The sequence below is a fragment of the Octopus bimaculoides genome, chromosome 5 (genome assembly GCF_046866305.1).
Source record: "Octopus bimaculoides isolate indiv1 chromosome 5, ASM4686630v1, whole genome shotgun sequence".
In the NCBI taxonomy this organism is placed as follows: domain Eukaryota; kingdom Metazoa; phylum Mollusca; class Cephalopoda; order Octopoda; family Octopodidae; genus Octopus; species Octopus bimaculoides.
In genome coordinates, this window is record NC_142932.1 from 68,665,255 (window position 1) to 68,678,265 (window position 13,011).

Here is a 13,011-nt window from a genome sequence, read left to right on the forward strand (position 1 = left end):
AAAGAGAGATAGAGAAACAGGTAAATAGATAGAGATAGATAGACATATATATATATATATATATATATATATATATATATATAGAGAGAGAGAGAGAGAGAGAGATAGCGAGATAGATTTAGTACAACAAAGAGTATAAACAGAACTCACTACATGAGTCTATATCTTGCACAATCATTAACACACCAGTCAAAATGCTTAGAAGTATCTTGTCCAGCTTCATGTTCTGAGTTCAATTTCTGCTGAGATTGACTTTATCTTTCATCCTTTCTGGGTCAATAAAATAAGTACCAGTTGAACTCTGGGGTTGATGTAATTGACTTGCCTCCTCCTCCTCCTCCAAATTTGCTGGCCTTGTGCCAAAATTTGAAACATTTAATTGGTGAAAGTTACAAAAGAGATTCAAAGGTTGAGAAGTGTTATGAACAAAACTCTCAGCTCTTGAGTCACTATCCTTATTTCTGACAATTATAAAAAATAACAACAATAATTAATAACTATTACTATTTCTTTTATTATTTTTTCACATACAACCATTATTAGATTGCTAGCAATTAACTTTCTCTCTTCCTCTCTCTCTCCTTCCCTCTCCTTTTCTCTGTCTCTCCCATTCTCTCTCATTTTCTGTTGCTCCATGTCTCTCTTTTTTTTATGCTTTCTATTTCTTTCTTCACTGCTTCTAATTTTTGAAATTTTAATTATTTTCTTCTCTTTTTACTTTATTTTTCTTTTGACTTTTTTCCTCCTGTCTATCTATCTATCTATCTTTCTGTCTGTCTGTCTATTTATCTGTCTGTTTGTGATCAGTCTATCTATATCTATCCCTCTATCTATCTATTTACCTATCGTCTATGTCTATCTATCTATCTATCAATCGAACTATATCTGTTGATCTATCTATCTATCTATCTATCTGTCTGTCTATTTCTCTCTATCAATCTGCCTCTCTATATCTATCTATCTATCTAATTATCTATCTTCCTACATCTATCTGTCTATGTATATGTCTGTCTGTCTATCTATCTATCTATCTATTTATCTATCTATCTATCTATCTATCTATCTATCTATCTATCTATCTATCTATCTATCTATCTATCTATCTGTCTATCTATCTATCATTCTATCTTTAATTCTTCAATATATTTAGAATGATCACCCTGATCTGAGAATGTTCTGGAATGTTCCAGGTGTTGACAAACAGCATTCAGGATGCAACTACCATCTCCAGGATTCAACTACCACCACCATCAACCTCCTACCAACACTGCAATCAACCTCCCACCACCATCATCACCATCAACCTCCCACCCCGCCACTACCACTATCAGCATCCCACCACCACCACCACCCAACACTGCAATCTGCAACTTCATCCTCTCCCACCTTCTTTCCATTATTCTTCAATGATTCATCAGATTTAGTTTACCAGTTTCTTCTAGGTTCTGGTCTGGTCTTCCAATAATCATGTGTGTGTGTGTGTGTGTGCATGCATGCATGTGCATATGTGTGTGGTGGAGTGCATGTGTGTTCATGAGCATGAATAGATATGTGTGTGTGTGCATAAATATGTGTATGAGAACAGGGTGCATGTGTGAAATAAAAAATAATTTTGTTTGCCTCTTGCAACCAAAACACACATATGCATACATACATGCATACATACATACATACATACTTACATACATACATGCATACATACATACATTCATACATACATTCATGCACATTTACCTACATGCAAGCATAAATTATATATATATGTATATGTATATTTCAATACGGAGCAAATAATTCACAAGAAAATAATTTGCAAAGATATCATCGATTCTACTATTATCTAGTGTAACAATTAAAAAATGATAACAACAGAATCAATAATATAGGTGATTGCAGTTCCAAAAAAGGCATTAAATAGCTGATGGATTACAATTAATCAAAGGACATACTTAGTATGTCCACCTGCTGGAAATAACTGTCAAAACTCTTATTTAAATCGTCAAAATACACTGCTAATAACTGCAGAAATCAACCGTCCAAAGGCAAACTGGCTAAGACAATCTCTAAGCATACCTTCAAGTATTTGGACTCATGTGGAATGGTTTCAGGACTGGCTGAGTCCAAATACTTGAATGTATGCTGAGAGATTGTCTTAGCACAATTGCCTTCAGAAGGTTGATTTCTGTAGTTATTATCAGTGTATTTTGGTGATTTAAATAAGAGTTTTACCTGTTATTTCCAGCAGGTAGACATACTCAGTATGTCCTTTGAATAATTTTATATATATATATATATACATATATATATATATATATATATTTGATAAATAAATTCAAAAAAGGATAAAACTCTTTTACAAAAATTTTATCAAGAAGCCAGTGTGTAAAAAAATTCATAAGGGAAATTTCTATTCCCAAGAATATAATTATTCGTTTATATTTATATAAAGGGCATTATTACAGAAAAATAATAACGCCACACAGTGGACTTCTCAAAATAACCACATTTAGTTGAGAAGTCTACTGTGTGGCGTTATTATTTTTCTGTAATAATGCCCTTTATATAAATATATATATATATATATATATATATATATATATATATAGGTGCAAGCATGGCTGTGTGATAAGAAGCTTGCTTCCCAACCACAAGGTTCTGGTTCAGTCCAATTGCAGGGCACTTTGGATAAGTGTCTACTACTATAACCTCAGGACAACAGATGCTTTGAGTGGATTTAGTAGATGATGACTGAAAGAAACCTATGTATGTATATATATATATATATATATATATATATATATATATATATATATATATATATATATATATATATATATATATATATATATACATATATATATAAAGAATAAGATAAAGAGACCAATGGCAAAGGTAGAATTATATTTTATGTATAAAGTCTTACAGCTGTTTCAGGGAAAACCAATGTATCCCTTCATCGGAGATGGTAATAGTAGAAGAATGGATCATTACATCTATAAGAGGAGATTTGTAGTAAGAAGTAGTAAGTACCTATATATATATATATATATATATATATATATATAAAGATGAGAATGTGTGTGTCTGTCTGTGTGTGTGTGTGTGTGTGTGTCTCTCTGTGTGTGTGTGTGCGTGTGTCTGTGTGTGTCTGTGTCTGTGTGTGTGTGTGTCTGTCTCTGTGTCTATGTGAATCCCTAAAACTTGAGAACTACACAATCAATTTCATTCAAATTTTACACATGCCTTACTTAGGGTCCATGTAGTGTTTTAGGTCAAAAATATTTTTAACTTCTTGCCTAGTGTGAGCCCAGAGCAATATCATATCTCCTTCACTGTTTCAGTATTACGTGTCAAAAGTGAAACAATAATATCTTTCTATTCTAATGTCAGATATTTTCACTTTAATAGTTTCACTTTAATACTGAAACTATTAAAGTGAAACTATTATCTCATATATATATAGGCATACATACATACATTCATATATATAATATATATATATATTGTGTATATATATGTATACATCTGCACAAATGTATATATATATAGATGTATATATATGTACATGTATATATATAGATGTATATATATACATATATATATATAGATGTATATGTATATAGATGTATATGTATACATGTATATGTATAACTGTATATGTATAGATGTATATGTATAGATGTATATATATAGATGTATATATCATGATCATCATCATCATCATCATCGTTTAACGTCCGCTTTCCATGCTAGCATGGGTTGGACGATTTGACTGAGGACTGGTGAAACCGGATGGCAACACCAGGCTCCAGTCTGATTTGGCAGAGTTTCTACAGCTGGATGCCCTTCCTAACGCCAACCACTCAGAGAGTGTAGTGGGTGCTTTTACGTGTCACCCGCACGAAAACGGCCACGCTCGAAATGGTGTCTTTTATGTGCCACCCGCACAAGCCAGTCCAGGGGCACTGGCAACGATCTCGCTCGAAAATCCTACAGGAGCCAGTCAGGCGGTACTGGCAACGGCCACGCTCAAAATGGTGCATCTCATGTGCCACCCGCACAAGAACCAGTCCAGGGGCACTGGCAACGATCTTACTTGGCTTGCCGGGTCTTCTCACGCACAGCCCATTTCCAAAGGTCTCGGTCCGTAGTCATCGCCTCGGTGAGGCCCAATGTACGAAGGTCTTGCCTCACCACCTCAGCCCAGGTCTTCCTGGGCCTACCTCTTCCACGGGTTCCCTCAACTGTTAGGGTGTGGCACTTTTTCTCGCAGCTATCCTCCTCCATTCTCACCACATGTCCATACCAGCGCAATCGTCTCTCTTGCACGCCACAACTGATGCTTCTAATGTTCAGCTTTTCTCTCAAGATACTTACACTCTGACGGGTATTCACATTGACATTACACATCCAACGGAGCATACTGGCTTCATTCCTTGCGAGCTTACGTATGTCCTCAGCAGTTACAGCCCATGTTTCACTGCCATGTAGCATGGTTGTTCGTACGCATGCGTCATACAGTCTGCCTTTTACTCTGAGTGAGAGTCCCTTTGTCGCCAGCAGGGGTAAGAGCTCTCTAAACTTTGCCCAGGCTATTCTTATTCTAGCAGCTACACTTTCAGCGCACCCACCCCCACTACTAACTTGGTCGCCCAGATAGCGGAAGCTATCGACTACCTCTAGTTTTTCACCCTGGAATGAGATAGAAGTTGTTTCCTGTTTGTTTGCAGTCTTTATTGCACCTGAACATCTGCCACAAACAAAAACTAACTTGCTAGTTAACCTGCCTTTGATGTTGCTGCACCTCTTATGTGTCCATAGCTTGCACCGGGTACATCTTATGGAGTTACTACCTACTCCTTTTCTACATACTGAGCAGGGCCATCTACCTGAAGGGGTTTGTGTTTTATCTACCTTCCTACTTATTAGGATTTTGGTTTTAGCTAGGTTGACTCTAAGGCCCTTCAATTCTAGACCTTGCTTCCACACCTGAAACTTCTCCTCTAGTTCTAATAGTGACTCCGCAATTAGGGCAAGGTCATCAGCATAGAGGAGCTCCCAGGGGCAACCTGTCTTGAACTCCTCTGTGATTGCCTGGAGGACTATGGTAAATAATAGGGGGCTGAGGACGGAACCTTGGTGGACCCCTACCTCTACCCGGAATTCATTGCTGTACTCATTTCCAACCCTCACCTTACTGGCAGCATCTCTGTACATGGCTCGCACAGCTCTCACTAACCATTCTTCTATCCCAAGTTTCCTCATTGACCACCAGATAAGGGATCGGGGGACCCTGTCAAAGGCTTTCTCCATGTCAACGAAAGCCAGGTACAGAGGTTTATCCTTAGCTAGGTATTTCTCTTGCAACTGTCTCACTAGAAATAAGGCATCAGTAGTGCTTTTACCTGGCACGAACCCAAACTGCATCTCATCTAAATTGATTCGCTCCCTAATTAGTTGGGCTATGACCCTCTCTGTAACTTTCATAACCTGATCTAACAGCTTGATGCCTCTGTAATTATTTGTATCTAAAGCGTCCCCTTTACCTTTGTAGCAGTTGACTATGATGCTGCTACACCAGTCATAGGGTATGACTCCTACGTGTATCACCTGGTTCGTAATACGGGTGACTAGGCTATAGCCAACACTGCCAGATATTTTGAGCATCTCTGCAGTGATTCCTGATGGGCCGGGGGCTTTCCCGGTCTTCATACTCTTAATTGCTTTATCTACCCTGGTACTATCAACTCGGATAGCTGGTCCCTCTATTGGGTCGACATAAGGCAGGCTCTCTTTCTCCCATTCATTCTCTTTATTAAGCAATCTATCGTAGTGGCATCTCCAGACCTCTTTCTTTGCATCCTCATTTAATGCAAGCGTACCATCATCCATGCGAACACATTTCTCTCCTACAACATCACTATTCTCTCTCCTACACTGTCTTGCAACACGAAATACCTCGAGTCTTTGGTCCTCACGGCGCAGAACATTGGCAAATCTTTCCTTATCTGCTTCCCCTCTGGCTAAATAAACCTGTCGCCTAGCCTCCCTTCTGGCACATTGGTACAATTCCCTGCTACCACCGTTCTTCCAGTCCTTCCAAGCCTGTTTCTTTTGTCTAATAGCCCTGTCTACCTCCTTGTTCCACCACCACGTTACTCTGGGTTGGGAGGGGACCTTACACCACCCACAAATCTGGTCGGTGGCTTTCAACAGGTTGTCCCGCAGAAATCTCCAATTGTCTTCCACGTTGTATGATGCTATATCCCCTTCTATTTCGTTAAATGCTTCAAGTAACTTGTCTCTAAGTCTCTGTCCGTTTGCAGGGTCTTTAAGCTTCCACACCCTTCTTCTCCAAGCCTGTCTAATTCTGGGCACCCATTTTGCCTTGATCCCAAAGTCGCTAACTACTAATCTATGTTGTGGGGTACATTCTTCGCCAGGGTAGGTTTTGGCATTTATAAGCCGCCCTCTTTCCCTATTTCTGGCAAGGATGTAGTCGATTTGGCTAGAGTGTCTGATGTATATATATAAATATAGATGTATATGTATACATGTATATGTGTAGATGTAAATATATAGATGTATATGTAATATGTACACATATATATACACATATATACATGCATACATATGTACACCCATACACACACACACACACACACACACACACATAGGCGCAGGTGTGGCTGTGTGGTAAGAAACTTGGTTCCAAAACACATGGTCCTGGGTTCAGTCCCACTGTCTGGTGACTTGGCATGTGTCTTCTGCTATAGCCTCAAACCAACCAAAGCCTTGTGAGTGGATTTTGTAGACAGAAACTGAAAGAAATCAATCGTATACATACATATCTATATTTTTTTTTTATTTAAAATACAGAGATGCCTATAATAGGACATCTAACCCGCTTTTATTTTTTTTTATTTTGCTAAAATAGCTTGAAACCATGGTACGGAAAATAGATTGGTAAATGTTTTTATTTTTCATTCCCTTTCGAAATTATCCCTATTTTTGTGGTATAGAGTTTTTTGTTGCTCTTTCTAGTGGGTTAGATGTCCTATTATAGGCATCTCTGTATTTTAAATGAATAATATATAGTCTATTGACTAATTTTTATTCTTGCTGGACCACTGGTGGTAAATAAAATTTCTAAAATTTTTTTTTTGCTGCCCTATGATTTATTAATAATGATAATATATATATATATATATATATATATATATATATATATATATATATATATATATATGTATGTCTGTATGTAAGTGTATGTGTGTGACTTTGTCTCTGTGTTTTTCTCTCATCACTGCTTCACAACTGCTGTTCGTTTATTTATATCCCCATAACTTACTGGTTTCACAAGAAGATAGAATAAATACCAAGATTTTTTAAAATATTAAAGAGCACTAGGCAGTGTCTCATATTTTTGCTTGCCCACTGAGTTGTATCTATCAATCTATCTTTTTCTCTGTGTGCGTGTATATATATATATATATATAAATATAGTCAATCCGAACATGAACAAGCAAGAAAAAACACGAAAAAACAGCAACGCGAGTACGTCATGTATACATAGACATTCATACGCTAGGGTGTCGCACTTTTTCATGCAGCTGTCCTCATCCATACGCAACACATGACCATCCCAGAGAGACAACTGCACTGGTATGGTCATGTGTTGCATACGGATGAGGACAACTGTGTGAAAAGTTATCTCACCCTAGCAGTAGAGGGAACTTGTGGAAGAGGTAGACCTAGGAAGACCTGGGATGAGGTGGTGAAGCATGACCTTCAAACGTTGGGCCTCACCGAGGCGATGACAAGTGACCGAGGCCTTTGGAGATGTGCTGTGCTTGAGAAAACCTGGCAAGCTAAGTGAGACCGTAACTGTGCAGCATAACCAGCCCATTTAAGAGTACCGTTCAATGATTGGGCAATAAACTGTGCTTGCGAAGAGCTGTTGAGGCAAGTGAAGTCATTGCTGTGACTGATGGTAGTACCACCCGATTGGCACCTGTGCCAGTGGAACATTAAAAGCACCATTCAAGCATGGTCGATGCCAGTGCCAACTGACTGGTCCCATGATGGTGGCACATAAAAAGCACCATTCGAGCATGGTCGATGCCAGCGCCGCCTGACTGGCTCCTGTGCTTGTGGCACGTAAAAAGCACTATTCAAACATGGCCAGTGCCAGTACCGCCTGACTGGCCCTCATGCTGGTAGTACGTAAAAGGCACCCACTACACTCTCAGAGTGGTAGGCATTAGGAAGGGCTTCCAGCTGTAGAAACATTGCCAGATCAGATGCCTGGTGCAGCCTTCGGCTTGCCAGCCCTCAGTCAAACCATCCAACCCATGCCAGCATGGAAAGTGGACGTTAAATGACGACGACGATGATGATATATTTCTTAGTGTATGTATGTATATGTGTATATGTTTATATATGTACATATATAAACATTCAACATGACACAAAAAAGTCAAAACATTGGATGCCCCAAAATCCTTTACACTAATGAATCAAGTTTGTTATGAGCATCTAATTGCTATAAAAGAGTTGTTCTCTTGTGACAGAACACAACAATGCTTAACATATTCATGCTTGAATCTCCTGGAACATATTAAGAAGAATTATGTAAGCCAGCATTTTGGTTCCCACTGTTCACCATGCATATGATGGGTAAGACAATGATGACATGTGTGTGCGTCCATGTGTTATTGAAAATCTAAAAGCTTGTTAGTCCCATGTTAATTGTTAGTTAATTAGCAGCTAGCTTTGTCTCAGTTTCTGCTAGGGAACAGAGCTGACAGTGCTTTGCCATTCACCATTCTTTGGCCAACACGAGGATATTACTTCTGCTTCCCCCACCCCCACCCTAATAAATTAGCTCCCTTCAGATTCTCTACCGCATATTTGCAACTTTGCTTCACAAAGGGGAAATCAGAAAAATAGAAAATGTTCAGATAAGCAACTCTTGTTTCCAACCTAGCACACATCGAAACCTAATTTCACAGTGCAAATTATAATTACTATTATTATTCATTAATTTATTTATGTACCCACACAACTTCGTTTATTTCATGCTGTATGTTATAGTAAACTTAAGAAACCCTTTGGTCAATTCTATTCAATTCTCTCACCATAATGTTCATTATAATTATTATTATTGATATTGTTATTCATTCATTTCTCTATTTTTGTCACAAAGTTTGGCTGTATGTTATAGTTATAGCTATAGTTAAAGTTAAGAATGCAAATGTTCATTTACTCTTACACTAAATCTCAAAACCTCCATCTCTTCATGTTTGTTTTTGATCAGTCCTAATTCTGGTAAAATTTTCACCGCTCTCCCTCTCTGTTTCATTAACTGCTTGCTTTTCTCGTGTTCATTGTTAATTCATTAGCAGCTAGCTTTGTCTTGGCTTCTGCTAGCAAATAGAGCTGACAGTGCTTTGTCATTCACTGTTCTTTCGCTGGCATGAGGATATTACTTCCACTTCCTCCACCCCCACACTATATAAATTCTCTACCCCATATTTACAACTATGCCTCACAAAATGGGAATCAGATAAGGAGAAAATGTTCAGATAAGCAACTCTTGTTTCCAACCTAACATACATCTAAACCTCATTTTACAGTCTCTCTTGAGACTCCATCTGATGTGCTGCAGCATGTCTTTGCTGATCTCAAGAAAATCTCATCTCCCTTCTGTCTTGGGACTCCAGACATTCTGCAGCATGCCTTTGCTGATGTTGAGAAAGCCTCCTCTCCTTTCTCTCTTGTGACTATATTTGACATGCTGCAGCATGCGTTTGGGGATCTTTGGAAAGGGTCATGTTCCTTCTGTATTGAGACTCCATCTGACATGCTGCAGTCTGCCTTTGCTGATTTTGAGAAAGTCTCATGTCTCTTATCTCTTGAGATTCTTGCCTGTGGTTTTCTGCACTCCTCCGTGCTTTATAAGTATTTCTGAAGAGATTACGTTTTTTCTTTGGTGGCATATTTTTTTCACTATTTTAAACTTTTAAAATTCACTATTTTAAACAAAAAATTATGAACATAGAAAAAAAATATACATTAATCTCTATTTTTGTAAGCAGTTGTATGTATGTAATATTGTTTTAATTGAAATGTATGTAGTAATGTTATAATCAAAATGAAAACAAAATGACATGTATTCACGCATGTCAGTTGTCACATGTGTATATGAAAGTGTAGATGTATGTTGAATAACATATCTAACGCAGAAACACACACACTCAGACACATACACGTGTAACTGTAAATACCTTGCAACCTTGCAACTGCTGTGTAAAATAAGATGATCTTAGTGTTATCGCATTTGAACTAAAATTGAAAGTATAAAAGTGAAACAATATTATATCACATTACAAAATAGATCTTATTTTTCATACTGTAGGTTATTGTCATAGCTGGAGTTAATGTTAAGAATGTAAATGTTTATCTACTTTTGCTCTAAATCTCAAAAATTCCATCTCTTCATGTTTGTTTTCAATCAGCCCTAATTCTGGTAAATTTTTACCGCTCTCCCTCATTTTCGTTAACCACTTGCTTTTTCTATATTGATTAGCTACCTTTGTCTCAGCTTCTGCTAGGGAATAGGGCTGACACAGTGCTTTGCTATTTGCGGTGCACCCGCCCATCCCACCACTTATACCGGAAGTCTTTATCCTCTGACCTCTACAGGTTGTCTTTCTCCTCAGCACCTCTAACGGCTTACTATACAGAATGCTTTCCCCTCTCCATCCCTATCTAGTGTCTATCTCCTGTAGAAAATATTGATTATGTAATGAATAAAATGATGGTGTAGTGTATGCAGGTTGAAGGCTATTTGTATGTTTATGAGATCCGCCATATGCGAGCTGTCTTTTCACATGCATAATGCTGCCATCCCCCATCTCAGGGTCTTGCTGGCCCACACCTTCCACATCCTCAAAGTTGGCACACTTAATGTTGGCACACTTAATGTTGGCACACTTAATGTTGGCACACTTAATGTTGGCACATTGAAAGGTATGTCTGGTGAGATTGTTGAGATGCTTGAACGGAGACATGTAGATTTGTGCTGCATCCAAGAAGTAAGATGGAGAGGAAGTTCTGCTAGTTTCCTCACAGGCAAAGAACATAGGTATAAGATTTTCTGGGTAGGGAACACTGGGGTTGGGGGCATGGGTATACTCCTTGCGGAGAAATGGGTTGATAAAGTAATCAGTGTAGTCAGAGTCTGTGATAGAATATTCAAGCTTAGACTAGTGCTGCAACAATATCTCAGCTTATGCTCCTCAGCTAGAGCTACCTGATGAATAGAAAGACCGATTTTATGACACCTTCTTGCAGACTACCTCATTGATGAATGACAGGTACCTTCTCTTTGTGGCTGGCAACTTCAGGGAGATTCCATGGTGGCAACGGATTTGGTTCCCGCAATGAACCAAGCTGCTGGAGTTCTGTGATGCAAATGATTTTATGATCTGTAATACTAACTTCAGGAAACCTGCCAGTCAGCTGTTCACCTACCAGTCAGGTGGGCACACTAGTCAGATTGACTACATTGTCACCAGGAAATAGGAAAGATGGCTACTTATAAATGCCAAAACTTTCCCAGGTGAAGAACGCATCCCACAAGATAGGTTAGTAGTTAGTGATTTCAGGATATGGGTTAAATGGCTGCCCAGGTGATGAAAATCATGGAGAGGGTCATAGCCCAATTAATTAGGGAGAGAGTTAGTTTAGATGAGATGCAGTTTGAGTTTGTGCTAGAGAGAAGCACCACTGATACTATATTTCCGTTAAGACAGCTTCAGGAGAAATTCTTAGCCAAAGATAAACATCTGAACTTGGCCTTTGTTGACATGGAGAAAGCCTTTGACAAGGTCCCCTGATCCCTTATCTGGTGGTCAATGCAGAAAATAGGGATAGACGAGTGCTTGGTGAGAGCTATTCAAGCCCTGTACAGGGATGCTGTCAGTAAAGTTAGGGTTGGCAACAAGTATAGTGAAGAATTCTGGGTAGAAGTATGGGTTCACCAAGGATTAGTCCTCAACCCCCTTTTATTCATCATAGTCCACCAGGCAATAACAGAGGAATTCAAGACATGCTGCCCCTGAGAGCTCCTCTATGCTTTGACCTTGCCCTAGTAGCTGAGTCACTACCAGAGTTAGAGAAGTTCTAGATGTAGAAGCAAAGTTTAGAATTAGAGTCAATCAAGCAAAAACCAAAGTCTTAGTAAGTAGGAAGGCAGACGAATCACAAACCCCTTCAGGTAGATGACCTTGTTCGACCTGTAGAAAAGGCATAGGCAGAAACTCCATAAGATGTACCTGGTGTAAGCTATGGACACATAAGAGGTGCAGCAATATCAAAAGAAGGTTAACTGGGAAGATAGATTTTGTGTATAGCAGATGCACAGGGGGCAATAAACACCAAAGATATACAGAAAACAGATGCCATCACATGCCAGGGGAAGAAACTAAAAGTAGTTGACAGCTTCTGTTCCTTAGGTGACCAAGTCAGTAGTGGCGGGTGGCTGCTAGAATAAGAATAGCTTAGGCAAAGTTCAGGGAGCTCCTATCTCTGCTGCTAACAAGAGGCCTCTCACTCAGAGTGAAAGGTAGACTGTATGATGCATGTGTGTGAACAGCCATGTTACATGGCAATGAAACATAAGCTGTGACTGCTGAGGACATGCATAGGCTTCAAAGAAATGAAGGTAGTATGCTTTGCTGGATGTGTAATGTCAGTGTGCATATATGACAGAGTGTAAGCACCCTGAGAGAAAAGTTGGACATAAAAAGCATCACATGTGGTGTGTAGTAGGGATGACTCCGCTGGTATGGTCATGTATAGATGAGAACAGTTGTGTGAAGAAGTGTCACACCCTAATGGTGGAAGGAACCTGTGGAAGAGGTAGACCCAGGAAGACATGGGATGAGATAGAGAAGCACAACCTTCAAACGTTGTGCCTCACAAAGGCAATGACAAGCATCCGAG